This window comes from Ictidomys tridecemlineatus, chromosome 7, assembly GCF_052094955.1.
Source record: "Ictidomys tridecemlineatus isolate mIctTri1 chromosome 7, mIctTri1.hap1, whole genome shotgun sequence".
Classification (NCBI taxonomy): domain Eukaryota; kingdom Metazoa; phylum Chordata; class Mammalia; order Rodentia; family Sciuridae; genus Ictidomys; species Ictidomys tridecemlineatus.
The window spans coordinates 174,392,177-174,407,654 of record NC_135483.1 but is presented as its reverse complement, the minus strand read 5'-3'; the positions used below and the strand labels follow the sequence as shown (position 1 = coordinate 174,407,654).

Here is a 15,478-nt window from a genome sequence, read left to right as displayed (position 1 = left end):
AGAAATCCTATTTTTTAAATATATTTTCTGTATTGCCTTTAGGCAGGGATACATTGAAACCACTTAAAGAAAAATTTCTACATACTCTGGACTCAAAACAATTTTGAATCTAAAAGGTTCTCTTTTTTTTGTTATTTTGGCTTTAAATAAACAATTCATCTCAGAAATGTAAAACTACTTCCTCTCAAGAAAAAGTAAAATTGCTAATTTGTCTGTGTCTTTATTACTTTCCCTTAACAAAAGTTTTAGTTCACTCTTGGTTTGTCTCAAGCTTTCACCATCTTAGCACTCTCAACCATTTGGCCTGGGAGCTTCATTGCTGTGGATGAAAGCTGTCCTGTGCTTTTTAAGATGTTTAGCAGCATCTCTGGCCTCTGCCCACTAAATGTTAGCATCCATTCCTTCAGTTACAACCATCAAATATGCCTTCAGATATTACCAACTGTCCCCTGGGAAGCTAAGTCCCAAGGTTGAAAACCACTGGTCTGTCTTTTTCCAATTCTTCTCCAATTCAAGACATCTGCAAAAATTGCTGCCTTGTTTTTCTAATTGAATCTAGGGTAAATATGGAATATTATATGAGGAGTTACATTGATGGAGTAAAAGACAGAAATATGCTAGTGGCTTGGGAAATATAAGACAGCATGGCACTTTCCCATCAGTTCCCCCAACTCATGCACTTAGCAGACCTATGATTAGGAAGGTACCAGGCTTAGGATTTTCTGGTGAATAAGAACAGTGTGAGAAAGGAGGATGACAATCAAAGAGGATAAAAATCACTGTAAAACTCTGAAACAGGCAGGATAAGATCAAAAGATTGGGTCTCAGAAGATTTTTTTCTTTCTGTAGATTGAACTATTTTTTGATCTTATGGCAGTCTGACCCAGCCGCAGAGATGGGTGATCCAGGAAGGACTTCTGAGGACTCTGAGAGTCTTGAGTGTGTCAGGGGCCTTGGCCACTCTAGAGCTTTCATGGGAGTTAGATATGACTGATGTGCGTAACAGATCTTAAAGAAGAGGAGTGAAGTGGTATGTTAGTCAGCTCTTCACGACTGTGACTGAAATACTTGATAAGGACAACCTAGAGGAGGAAAAATTTATGTGAGTTCAGAAGATCAGAGGTTCAGTCCCTGGTCAGCAGACGCCATTGCTCTGGGCCTGTGGTGAGGAAGAACGTAGTGAGAGAAGGGGGACACTGTTCTGGAAAGAGTTTATTCCACAAGTGCTCTGATTATAAATACTGAATATGAGGTACACGTAAGGTAAATATGAAGTAAGTTCTGTTATATTGAATTCTGCTGGGTACTCACTGCCAGCCTCATAAACTTTTCTGCCTCTTTCTGCAACTGGATAATTCACTATTTTTTTTTTTTTATTTTCTACAGAGAAAGATGTTTTCTTTTTCTTTAATTATGCAATCATCTCCTTGTGGTTATTTTAATTAGTTTCACTGTCTCTCTACATGAGGAAAACTTATGATCATAAATAATTGTTATTGTTCCTCCAGTTATAGAGCTTAAAATTTAGTTTCAGAACAGGAAATGTGAGCCAGACAGGCCTGGTGGCACATGCCTGTAATCTCTGGTACTTGAGAGACGGAGGCAGGAGGATCGCAAGTTCAAGTTTCCAGCTTGGAAAACATAGTAAGACCCTGTCTCAAAATAAAAAGAATAAAAAGGCTGGGGATGTGGCTCAACGGCCCACTGTCCGTAGGTTCAATCATCAGTACATAGAAAAATTAATTAATTACAAAATAAATAAACAGGCAACATGAGAAACATCACCTAAGTGAATAGAAAGACACGTACCTCAAAGATATTAAGAGATTAAGAGTACATGACTTCACATTTGGAAACAATTTTGCACAGATAAATTGTGGTTTAAATGTTATATCTAAGACTTTTATGTAAGAAAACCCTTTCCAAAAAAAAAAAAAAAAGACTTAAAACATTTATTAGACTTTTCAAGTGTTTTTCTGAATATTCAAATGAAATAATGAGGTAAAGGAATCTCTCTTTTGACTGGACTTTTTTTCTTTTTCCAACTGACTTATTCTCACCACATGTTTAGCTGATACATTTAATGCATAATGCATCAATGACTGAAATTCCCAAGGATGAAGGCTTATGTCTTTCTAGATAGCTTTGGATACCATTTTTATGGTCTGATGAATTTACCAAATTATACATTCTACATTGAAAAACTGGCTACTGGAAAACTTTTAGGCATGATTTATTTTACCATAGAGAAATGGTCCTTACCTCAGGATGTTCTCTGTTTATGACTCTGTTATTATTCTAATCACAAGTCGGTCATTTATTAAGTATTTACACTTAATATATTTTCATTAGATTAGGAAAAGCAAATGCTACACTGTGGAACTTCTACTTTCCCTTCTCTGGTTAATAATTCTATGTCTTTGCAAATGATCCAATTACAATGGAGCCATGATTTAGCCATCATTCAATATGTCTGGGGTCCTTACAAAAAAAAAAAATTGGATACACAACAAAGACACGAGGAGAGCACCATGTGAACGTGAAGTCAGAGATCAAGGTGATGCCTCAACAAACCAAGGAATGTTAATGATTGCCAGCAGCCACCAGAAGCCAGGACAAGAACATGGAACACATTCTCCCTCTCAGTCTTTGAAAGGAGCCAGCTCTGTGGTCACCTTGAACTTGTGCTTTTGATTTTTAGAACTGTGAGACAATAAATTACTGTTACTTGTCCTAAAAAAGATGGTGGAAATCTGTTATGGCAGTACTAGAAGACTAATGCAGCTATCCTACTGTGGCGGTGTTTCACTGAGTCCTAACTATGAGCAATAATATAAACAATGATTCAGACACTTGAACACATCTTTGTTAAACAACTGAACAAAGGAAAACTACATAGGCAGTGCTGTTAAGGTCTTTTCCAGGTATTCTTTCCCTCTTTGGGTCCAAATGGGATACCAGTACTTGTTGGTTCTCCTGGGCATAATGTAGAAACAAAATGGAAAGTTATTTCTGATTGATTAGAGAAAGCAAGATTAGGACCAATGGATCAGAATTAAACAGAAGCGAATTTTGACACAAGGAAAGGAAAATCTTTCAACCAACTGAGACAGCCAAAATTTGGAGAGTTCCTATGAAGCCATGGGGTCACCATCATGACAGGTATCTGTTGTCTAAGGAAGGATTAGTTCTCAGTCGATGACTGACCCTTCTAATCCGTTTTTTCTTTTTCTCTTGGGGGTGTGGGAGATGGAACCCAGGGCCTTGAGCATGCTAGGCAAGTGCCCTACCGCTGAGCTACCACTCCAGCCCTGATCCCTCTAATCCTGATGAAGCAGCTTCCACGCTGTCTTGCTGCCCAGAGTAAAGCAGGTCAGAGGTGAAAATTAGTTTCTGATAAGAACAAGGCTGACTAGAACAGATCGACTTCCAAGGAAGCTGTGATGGAACACCTGAGCCTGGGAGAAAGGCAGCAGGGAAGATTACTGTGATAAGCTCAGAAGAAGCTCAAAGAAAATGATTATAGCAACAGGCCCTGAAAAAGCATACAAGGAGGACATGACAATTACAGGATACTCAGAAAGGAAGAGTTTGCAAGAAAGGCATAATAGTGAGTAAATCTATTACTGGAGGTTAAAAAGGAACACAGTAAAGAATATCACAGTTGTGCAGCTCTGACAAAAAAAAAAAAATGTAGGCAGCAATTACTTTTCAGACCAAAGAAGGTGCCCTACTACTTAGCACTATAAATGCTTCTCTTTCCCCCAGAACAGGCAAACCAAGAGCTACTAATGCATGTGCATGTTATATAACATGGTCATGACTTAACTAGCATTTAATATCTTTTTTTTTCTCCTAGAATAAGAAAAAAGCTTGCAATGATGCAGCTGTGTTGCTTAAGTGGCTAAAAGTAAGGCATGAGATCATTTTCTCTATTTTTGATGAGAGCGAGTGTTGGGATGCTATTGACAGGTTTAACTATGTGCATATGTGGAAAGGAGATGGAAACTGAAAATAGGGTACCCAAAGCAATTTATCAGAATTTGGTATGGGACCCAGATGAGGCACTATTTTCATATGTCTACCTTGTAATTCTGGCCACAGACCAGACATTAAAATTTGATGATGTTTTATGAAATAGTGCTTTGTCCTTAAGTCTTATGACATATTAGAAGACCAGAAATGACTCCTAGATTTCCCTACTTCTAATAAAGTTCATTTGTACTCTGAATTTTAGACAGAGAATTACTAAGAAAACATAGACATTTTAATTTGATTTCTGAAAAGGCAGACAAATGTTTGAAAATGTCTGTGTTGGAGAGTTTGTTTTAATATTTTGATGTTCTTTAATTTCAATTGAATGTTTAAATTCATATTCCTCATGAAAATTGATCACCTTCTTATATTCTAAAAGATTGTTAGTACCTGAATTTTCTAATTTGCATTAGCACTGGAAGAAAAATTATCCAGAGAAATAATTTTTATTTTTTCCTAAGAATAAAAGGAGAAACAATGGTTTTAAAAACATGACGAATTTGTTAATTGAATCCACAGGCTCTAAGGTATACATTGAGTAAAACTAAATCAGCACAAGAGTTTTGAGGCTTATTATTTCTGGACTGTATCATTTTCTCTGGTCCTTCATAACAAAACACTTTTGCAGTATCTGATCTAGAAACAATAAAATAATTTATCTCCCCCTTTTATTCATACAGGACTCTTCTTTTTGCTTTTTTATTTCTAGTATAAAGATGAATCAGAGAGGTTAAATTTCAGTTCTATTTTGATATTATTATACTACTACTTAGCATAATAGATGCTTCTCTGTCCCCCAGAACAGGCAAACCAAGAGCTACTCTATATAAAATAATATCTATAAAATTCACACACATGCAGTACCCATGTGCTTGTTTCACGATCGTTTGATAAGGAGGAGCACAGTGAAACATGATATTTCTCTGCCTACTACTCTTTCTAAAATTGATTCAAAAGTCAAGACACTCTAAATAAAACACTGCTTATATATTTCCAGTTCTTCTTAATTGTTATTTTGAGAATTTTTTCCAAGAAGAAAAATGAAAAGTTTTATAAAATATATTCTTTTTTTCAATCTGGATTCAATTGAAGAACCGGAAGCAAACAAAGTTCTTATGTTGATTAGAAGATAGGAATAAAAAGTCCTTGCTTTACAGATACTAAATTTTTGAATCTGTTTATTTCTTGGTAGCCCATGAGCAGTTACATCTCTCTTTTTCTTCATATATTTTGAAGGGAAAAAATGAAGGGAGAATGGTAGTAGCATTCTTCCAAGATACAACCAGCTTTACGTTTTACTCATGGTTTCTAAAAACATTTTAAAATTCTCTTGAAAGTTTGTTTCTTTCATATTTTCTCCTTTCAGCCTTTAAGACTGCTTTCCTTTTCTGCTCTGAATAAATTAGCATTTCATAAACTTCAGAAGGCTGGGGAGGTGGTAGCTCTTATTGTCATTTGACACCCCTCTTACACTGATTCAAAAGTAAAGACCCAAATTTTACCCTAAGAAAATGAGTGCAAATTCAATAGGTTTGAACAGTTATTGAAATAAAAGTTCTTAGAAGTGATTTTTTAAATCTCATAATGATGTGTTAAAACAGAAAAGAAAATTTGTAACTAATAAAAATGATTTCTTTCATCACTTAGCTTAAGCTTTCATTAGCAGCAAATCTAAAATAATCTCCAAATAATGACAATAGATCTCAATTGTAAGTATTTATGTCTATTTTATCTTGAATTCACTTTGTAATTTATTCAACAACTTTCCTCTGAATCAAACACATATTTAAATATATATTGACTTACTGATCAATAGTCTACAGAGTTAATTTCATATAAAAATGATAGGCACCACTTATTGATTGCTTAATTGGTACAGTTGCTGTGATAAGCACTTTACAATAATTATTCTAATTTTACTGATGAGGAAATGGATTTTCTATTAGAGAGCTTAACTAAATTTTCCGGAGTCATACACTATTTACTTGAGAATCAAGAATTTGGATGTTGAATTAAACTTCAGCTCCTGTGCTATTTACAATTGTGTTACAAAATTGGTAGGATGCTTGTAATTTGTTTGAGAAATAAAAACATAGATTTACATCAGACATCTTTTTTCAAAGAGAATAGGCATCCTGATTTTTCTTTGGTTTATTTCAGTGTATATTTTCTGTTTTCTCTGGGAACCCCAAGCTAGGAACTCTGGGTAACATAGAGATTAGAATGCCATGGCCTTATTTCTACAGCAACTTTTGAGACAATGCTTACATTTCATGTGTAGTTGCAGTATTTTTTTTTTTACTTTTTCATTTCTCCTTTTTAGATATACATGGTAGTAGAGTGTATTTTGACATATTATACATACATGGAGTATAATTATTCCAATCAGGATTTGATTCTTGTTGTTGTACGTGATGTGGAGTTTCACTGGCTGTGTATTCATATGTGAACATAGGAAAGTTATGTCCAACTCATTCTACTGTCATTCCCATCCTGCCTCACTTACCTTCATTCCCCTTTGTCTAATCCCTTGAACTTCTATCCCCACCTTTATTGCATATTAGCATCCATATATCAGAGAGAACAGTCAGCCTTTGGTTTGGAAGAACTGGTTTACTTAGCTTAGCGTGATAGTCTCTAGTTTTATCCATTTACCAGCAATTCCATAATTGCACGCTTTATGGCTGAATAATATTCCATTGTGCATATATATCACATTTTCTTTATTCATTCATCTGTTGAAGGGCACCTAGGTTGGTTCCATAGCTAAACTATTGTGTATTGAGCTGCTGTAAATATTGATGTGGGTGCGTCATTGTAGAATGCTGATTTTTAAGTCCTTAGGTATAAACTGAAGAGTCAGATAACTGGGTCAAATGGTGATTCCATTCCAAATTTTCTAAGGAATATTAGAAATATTCTGCTTTCCAGAGTGGTTGTACCAATTTGCAGTCCTACCAGCAATATATGAGTGTGCCTTTTCCCCACATCCTTGCCAACATTTATTGTTAACTTGTGTCCTTGATAATGCCATTCTGACTGGAGTGAGATGAAGTCTCAATGTAGTTTTAATTTGTGTTTTTCTAATTGCTAGCAGTATATTTATTGGCCATTCATATATCTTCTGTGAAGTGCCTATTCAGTTCCTTTGCCCATTTATTGATTGGGTTATTTGGGTTTTTTGTAATTAAGCTTTTTGAGTTCTTTGTATATGCTGGAGATTAATACCCTATCTGTGGTGAAGGTAGAAAACATATAGTTATCTCATATTAGACAAAGGTGCCATAAACATACATTGGAGAAAAGATAGCCTCTTCAACAAATGGTGTGGGAAAAGTGAAAATCCATATTAAGTAGAATGAAATTTAACCCCTATCTCCCCATGCACAAAACTCAACTCAAAGTGGATCAAGGACTTATGCAGAAAATGTAGGCCCAACACTCCATCATGTCAGCTTAGGAAACAACTTCCTCAACAAGACTCCTAAAATGTGAGATATAAAATCAAGAATCAATAAATAAAATCTTTGCCACCTGTACTGCAGATATAGCATTAATCTCCAGGATACACAAATTTACAATATTATTTGTAATGGTTTTCTTTGTTCTAATTTAAAGTAATTTTAAAAGGAGCACTTAAACTGGTAAAGAGTCATGTTGTGGTGGTTCTGTCTTACTCTGCACCAGTAGTCCTGAGGTTCGGGTATAATCATTTTAGATTATTAATACTAGATCATGACAACCCTATTTCTTGTTCTGGAAATACCTCCTCTTTCTACTGTTTATGTGCCAGTTACATTTCTGGGCAAAAAATTATGAAGACAGGAAACGTCTTGTTGCTGATAGCCAAAGAGGCCTCTGTCTTCAAGGGAGATTTTCTACGCACCTAAGAATTGCTGCCGGGGGCTGGGGATGTGGCTCAAGCGGTAACGCGCTGGCCTGGCATGTTCAGGGTGCTGAGTTCGATCCTCAGCACCACATAAAATAAAATAAAAGGTGTTGTGTCCACCGAAAAATAATATTAAATCTCTCTCTCTTCTCTAAAAAAAAAAAAAAAAAAAAAAAAAATTGCTGCCAACCTTTCTCCATAGTTGTTTTCTCCGTAACCTGTTAAAAATCGCTGCTGTAGAGTACATGCTACTTGTTAATGACTAAAGTCACAGTAATCACTATTCATGGATTTTGAAAGAATAAACATATTTACCTGTACCCATACAGAACTAAAGAAAAGTGGGGGTCATAAAACTGGAACAGAGCTGCACTGTTAAACAAAATGAGATTAATTATAAAAAGAGAAGCAAAGACTTCATCTCAGAATAGCAGATAAAAAGAAAATAACTTCTCAGAAAATTTCAGAATAGAATAAGCCAACATTGATTTCCCTGGTAGGATCCTTATTCTATTTTCTAGGAGCGTGTACCTCAGACTTTCTAGGTTGCCTCGTGTTTATTTTTCTTAGTATAGTTCCTGGTCTCCCTGATTATTTACAGTCTTATAATATCTTTATCAAGGTAGATAAAACTACTTTAAAACAAACAAACAAACAACAACAACAAAAAAACTTTACTGTCAGTGTCCAAGAAAGAGAAAAAAATAAATAAATTCACTGGGAATTATATCCTTTGTGTATACTGATTGACTCTTAGGAAAAACTGAGATGTAAGATTATAAAACAAAACATAAAAAATATCTTTTTATATTTAGGCCTGTGGATTTAACAAATTGAATCATAAAACTATTAAGTAGCAAACTTTCATTTATCTGTGTATGTAAGAGTGTGTTTGTGTGTGAGAGAGAAAAAGAGAAAGAGTGGGGAAGGAATGGGACTGGGGAAGGAAAGAGGAGAAAATTTTAAAAATTAGGAATGACACTAAAAACAAATTTTCTATGATCAATTTATCTAGTTCTATAGTTAACCAAGACAGTCATAAATATCATCATCTATGAATTTTTTTTAGATTACTTATTCCTTAAGAGATAATCCTGAAATAACTTAATTTGTTTGGCTGTGGAAAATCACTGTCCTGAATAGTTTGTCGAAGAATAATACACTCTTACTATCATTTCTGGGTGTTAATGTAGTCTTGAAGAAGGCTCTATTATACAGAAAATTCTGTTGAAACATACATAATACTGTGAAATGATAGCATTCAGAAAGTAAGAACAATTTATTTCTATATACCACATTTCTTCTCTAGTGAACTCAGTCTATAGATAATGAACATTAATTCCATGTTATAAAGAAAGCCTTAAAGAACTCAGGCTTATTTGAGGGCCATAGAGAGATTTTGGTAGCACTAAGAAATAATTTAGAAGTTATGTTTCTGTATTTTCATTGTGTATTTTCCACAATTCCAGATGGCAAAGATGTCTTTTTAAAAGACTGAGAAAAAGAGTCATTCACCTAAAGTCAGAAAACATACAATATGTCTGGCATATGGATAAAACTCCATTATTCAGAGTTCTGAAATCTTTCAGGTTTAGTATAATTGCAGGTTTGTTATGACTGGGTCTGTGGAATAATCACTAATCAAAATCTCTTGGGTTTAGTTGCATTATATAATGGCAATGACTTTTGTTCACTGTGTGAATGTAAGTCAGGGTTTAATGAGAATGACAGCTGTTTTCCAAGTGCATTCTTAGGTAGCCATAGTATGCCCACCCAGCTCCTTATAAGTCCAGTTTTTAAATTGGTGTGGGAGGGTGTAAGATAAAATAATAGTTGTTTCTATCATTATTTTTGCAAAGGATAATTTATGTGCATAATTTTATTCTAATTAGCTTGGTATGTCTTCCATTTATGACACCATGGTCATTCTTCTTAGACGCCCTCCCCCCAAATATAGGGGGTGCTGGAAAATTACTCTAGTAGGTAATAAAGAAAATTTCAGAATCCCATTAGATACAGATCCTGTATGATTCATTAGGTGTGCACTTAAGTATTTTGTTTTCTTTGGAGTGATTGTGTAAAAGAAAAAAAATATTCTGATGCTTCCTAAATTGAGAAAGACTTAATTCACAGACTCTTGTAATAGGAGCCAACAGGGAAAAGACATGGAGCTCAACCCCAAATACAACAAGGAAAATTGTGGCTTGTAGCTAAGCAGTAGAGTGAGGGAATCAATGAATGGAACATCAAGTGTAGGATGGTTCTTGCTGAAGCCAGGATGAAGTTGAGGAATTTGATCAGATGTCATGGATGATTATTAAGGGTATGGCTATTTTTGCCATTTTCAAAATTCTTTATTGAAGACAAATAGAAGTTAAGGCACATTTACGAAGAAAGTTCATAGATAGAAACCTAAAAGTTTGGTCAAGGACAAGTTATTTGTTAGTATTTGATTTCTTAAAAATTTACTTTTTAGTTGTACTCAGACACAATACCTTTATTTTATTTATTTATTTTATGTGGTGCCAAGGATAGAACCCAGGGCCTCACATCTACTAGGCAAGTACTCCATCACTGAGTCACAACTCCATGCCCTCGTATTTGATTTTTACATTTCCATTGTTGGCATATAGAAATATAATTGATTTTCACATGTTTATACTGTATTTAGCAACTTTGCTGAACTCTCACTGTAGATTGTTTATGTGTACACTTTTCTGGGATTTTTTTGCTTGTGTTGAAAAATTGTGTTGAAAGACAATTATATCATCTGCAAGTTGAGATGGCTTATTTTTACCTTTTTCCTATCTTTGTGCCTTTTATTATTTCTTGTCTTATTTCAGTTACAAGGACTGCCAGTACTATTTTGAATAAGAACAATGGCAGTGACCACTATTGCTTTGGTTCTAACCTTAAAAGGAAAGCATTCTATTTGATATTTCCCAACAAAATATAAGTAGTAGGTTTTGGTAGGTGTGCTCTATCATATTGAGATAATTCATCCCTGCTCATAAAATATTTTTTCAGGAATTGTTATGAATTTTTGCACAGTTTTTTTGTATCAGTTGATGTGATCCTATGATTTTTTTCTTAATAGGTTATTGACATGGTCAGTGAAAACGTTTGACTTTTGAATGTTGAACCAATTTTGTGTAACTCAAAAACATTTCATGTGGCTATTATGTAGAATTTTTTTTATACATTGGTGGATTCAATTTGACAACATTATATTTCTCTCCAGTTTTATTTTCTTCTTTTGACTGGTTCGTTGGTTTGAGTATCATTCTGACTTCATAGAATGAGTTAGGAAATATTTCCTCCCCTTTTTCCTTCTCCTCCTCTCCTATTTTCTCCTTCTCCCCTTCTCCTCTTTCTCTCTTTCAGATTTTTGTGTAAAATTGGTGTTAATTTTTTTTTAAGTTTTTGGAAACTTTCCCAGTAAAATAATCTGGGCATAGGAATTCTTTTGGGGGATCTATTTCATCGAAATGTCATTTTTAGAAATGATTATAGGGCTATTTAGACTATCTTTTTCCTTTTGGCTGAGTTTTAATAGACTGTAGATTTAAAGGAAATTGTTTATTTTGTCTACATTTTAAAATATATAACTGGTTTGCTGTATTCCCTCATTATCCTTTTAAATAGTTACATAAGCTATGTGATGCCTTTCTTTTATTGCTAATAGAACTTATGTAAGTCTCCTCTTTATTTTTGCCTGTTTTACTGTAGAACTAACATCTTAACTATTTTTTTCTGAAGAAGCAATTTTTTGTTTCATTGATTTTCTATATTTCTTTTCCTACTTCAAGTTTCATTGATCTTTGTTACTGTCTTTATTATATCTATCCTTCTTCATGATTTGGATTTATTTGGGTGTATTTATCCTTCTTTATTGAGATGGGCAGTTTGACTCTTTTTGTCTTTTTCTGTTCTGAGAAAAGACTTTATTTCATTTTTGTGTTGTTTTTGTAAAGGAAGATAACGCTTACCTTAGATTCTTTTTTTCTCTGAACAATTACAAACTTTTAAGTAACTTTCGTCTGTTTAATTAAATTATGCTTAAAGCATCTAAGAAAACCACCTCACCATTGTTCTAGCAGCATCCTACATATTTTAATGTTTGTTTCTGTTTTCATTCAGTTCCATAGGTATTTTACTTCTTCTGAGGCATTTTCTTTTACCCTTGAACTATTTAGATCTGTAATTGAATACTTCTCAGAATTTACATGTTTTCTTCTTGTCTTTCTGTTAATGATTTCTAGTTTGGTTTCAGTATTATCAGAGAACATCCTATGTATAATTTCAATTATTTTAAATCTGTTGGAGTTTATGTTATGACTAAAATGTGTTCAATTTTTCATGGGACTTTGAAAAAATATGCATTCTATTGCTATTGGCTGAAATGTTATGTCAATTAGACATATATGCGCCTATTTTCTATGTATGTCAATTGGATCATTTCAGTTGATTATGTTGTTCGGATCTATATTCTTACAAATTGTTTATCTAAAACTTCTATAATTGCCTCAGAGGTGAAAAAAATTACAATTAAAATTGTGTAATCATTTTCTTCTCTTTTAAGCTTTCCCGATTTTGCATCACATATTCTGAGGCTGTTGATTGATAGGGACACATTTAGGATCATTAAGTCTTCTTAGTGGATTGGTTTTTGTTCAACATTCTGTAACATCTTTCTTTGTCTCTAGTGAATTGTTTGGCTCTGAAGTTGATTTCATCTGCTACTAATACCCTACATTGATATCCTACTTTTAGTTTTTTATATTTTTGCAGATTCTAGTGGAATTATAATTGTTTCAAATTGAAAATATAAAAATATTATTATAGCCTTATAAATATTTCTGGTGGACAAGTAACCCATCATTATTGCTATTTTTTAAAAAGGACTTAAATAATATATGTTTTATATAAAGTGAGCATTAAAATTACTTTGTGAAGTTCTAAAAATGATAGATTTCATTGGCATCATATGACATTGACAGTTATTTGAAGAAGAGAATTAGAAATTTCCTGTTATTGTCCTCTCATCCTACTAGTTAAGGGAATGGATAATACCTCTGACCTCAGAAGCAGTGTAACTTTAATGCTACAGGCACAGAAGTCTGGCAGAGAATATGTAACTCAATTCATTATGAAAAATAGCATTCCTTTCATCAAGAAAGGAGACTATGGAATCAGATAAGTGTCGAAAGTGTTAACGATAAACTGTAATTAATATGCCAAGAAAGGTAAAGCAACTGATTGGTAAGTAGCTAATCTTTGGTAAGATAGATATCCTGGTTCTCCCATGGGAATTTAACAAAATTCTTTTTATTAACTGTGATGTTTTGTCAAATCACACATTTCAGAGAAAGAAATAGATTAAATTTGTAAAATATTTAAAATTTTAGTTTTGCTTTCTTTTCTTTATCTTTATACCTCCTCATATAATTTTTCAGCTAGTATTTTAGTTACTTAAATATTTTGTGTTTTCTATAAAAGCCAAGAGTGGAATCAAGTATGAGAAATATGTCTTGAGTTTAATTGCACAAAATGATCACATCACCCCTGACTGAAACTGTTTAGTGTTTAGAGAGAATTAAATCCACTATTTTAACCCTAGTCTGTAAAGTTCTATATAATCCAGCCCCTGCCTAGCTCACTACCTCTCTCTTCCTATCATTCCACAAATATGTGCTGTAATGGTTAATTTGAATTGTCAACTTGATTGGGTTAAGAGATGTGATGATTAAAAGGCTTATGGGTTTATGAATGAGGGTGTCTCTAGGAATGATTGGCATGTGGGATAGTGAACTGAAATGGAGACCCTCCCTCAGTGTGGGCAGCATCCTGGGATAGGCTTGGATGGAATAAAAGTTGGAAGAACAAGAAAGCAGCAGCAGATGCAAACTCCATTCTTCTTGAAGGGGTTCTTGATTGCTACTTTGATTGTCTGAGAATACAGTCCTATATTCTCACTTCTTCATTCTTCCAAAACGGAGTCTGGCAGGGATTCTCCAGAAGCCATGGGTCTTGAACTAGGGGAGAACTGTTGAACCCTCTTGTTCTGGGGCTTCAATTTTGTTGAGAGCCACAGTTTAGTCAGAATGACTCCTGGCATTTTTGCCAGAGGGAATGGTTGAAAGGTGACCCTGCTCCAGGATAAGGGCAGCTCCATTAGGGCAGATCCTGCTGGAAACAGGGGGCTCCAGGATTAGGGCAGATCCTGCTGGGATTATGGCAGATCCTGCTGCCTCCAGTGCCTGCTACTTTGGAGTTCCCCGGTGAGTTGGGGGGGGGGGGGGTGTTCAGGTTCTGAGAGAATTGGTGCTCCTAGGAGCCTGGTGGAGGCAGTATGTTCCCGGAAAATGTGTGTAGAGTGCTGGTGAGAGTTCTGGAATAAAGGTTGCTGTTTGAACCTACAAGGCTGTGTGGTGGCTCAGTTATTTTGTGCCCAGCCAGACTGTGGCACGATTTAGCCTCTTGGACTGTGCAGCTACTTGTTCTTCCACCTCTTCAGCCTGCAGACAGCCATTGTAGGCTATCTAGCTTCTGATCATGTAAGCCAACCTAATAAGTCTCCTTTTTATAATTATACTTCCTGTTGATCCTGTTCTTCTAGAGAACCCTGACTAATACACTCGCTGACTACCAGCTGCATGACAGGCATTCAGAGTGAAAGGACTGGCACTATTTCATATCTTTCTCATGCAGTGAGCATTCTAGACAGGAGCATTAGATCTATTAAATTAACAGATGCTTGCTTTTCTATTCATTTATACTTATACAGATTTGCTAAAGATTAATAACACACTTTATTTCTACATGATTGCTAGTACTTTTCTGCAGTCTTTTGAGTGAAAGAATTAGAGGAACTGATAATCAGAACATTGTCATTACAGTGAACCCAGCACACACATTTTTTAGTCCTTATGCCACTATTTTTGAAGTTCAAGTGAATATCTGACAGGTATGATATTTTACCACAAGCCTAGACCACCTAGATTGTTTTTAACATGGTCAAGTAGAGAGGATATTTTCTAACAGAAAAATCTGAGTATGTTTCTCCCACAATTGTGACTTTTATAACCATGAAAATACTCCACTGATTTTTGTCTTTATTCTCCTGTAAGGAGGGTAAGGTAGACACTACTGTTTCAATCTTACAAGTGGAGGAACTGCCCAAGGCTAAAGAGGTAATGAGTGTCATGGCTGAAACTTGAACCTGTTTTAACTTCAAAACTGGTGTGTGTTTCAGCGTCAGGAATTAAGTTCAGAAAGTCACATTAAGGTACTTATAAACCTCTTAAAATAATATTAAAAATGCTGCTTGTAGGTTTTAATGTGGTTATTTGAGGAAATGATCTGTGATTTTAGTTAGATTCTTAAAAGGCCTATAACTAATAATGATAATAATAATAATAATAATAATAAAGACTAAGAGCTATTGCATTATATAGCATATATTGTGAGGAAGTTAAAAAAAAAAGCCATGAGTCTCCTAATAACAGTCAACTCACTTTTTTTCTCTTTCATGTTTGAGAAGCTTCAAGAAAT

At 34.5% G+C, this 15,478-nt stretch overlaps 1 long non-coding RNA gene across 12 annotated transcripts in view; it reads right to left on the bottom strand.

Annotated features, from left to right (window-relative positions):
• The window catches only part of LOC144365620 (uncharacterized), a 158,771-nt gene that overhangs the window by 35,773 nt on the left and 107,520 nt on the right, over window positions 1-15,478 (bottom strand). For 6 of the 12 annotated variants that reach the window (XR_013424285.1, XR_013424287.1, XR_013424288.1 and 3 more), the window contains one exon: window positions 1,574-1,652. The exons of 4 other annotated variants lie outside the window; for them this stretch is intronic. This is a non-coding gene — a long non-coding RNA (uncharacterized LOC144365620). Of the gene's footprint in view, window positions 1-1,573; window positions 1,657-15,478 lie in introns of all 12 variants that reach the window. 2 more of the 12 variants (XR_013424280.1, XR_013424284.1) reach the window with 1 other exon arrangement.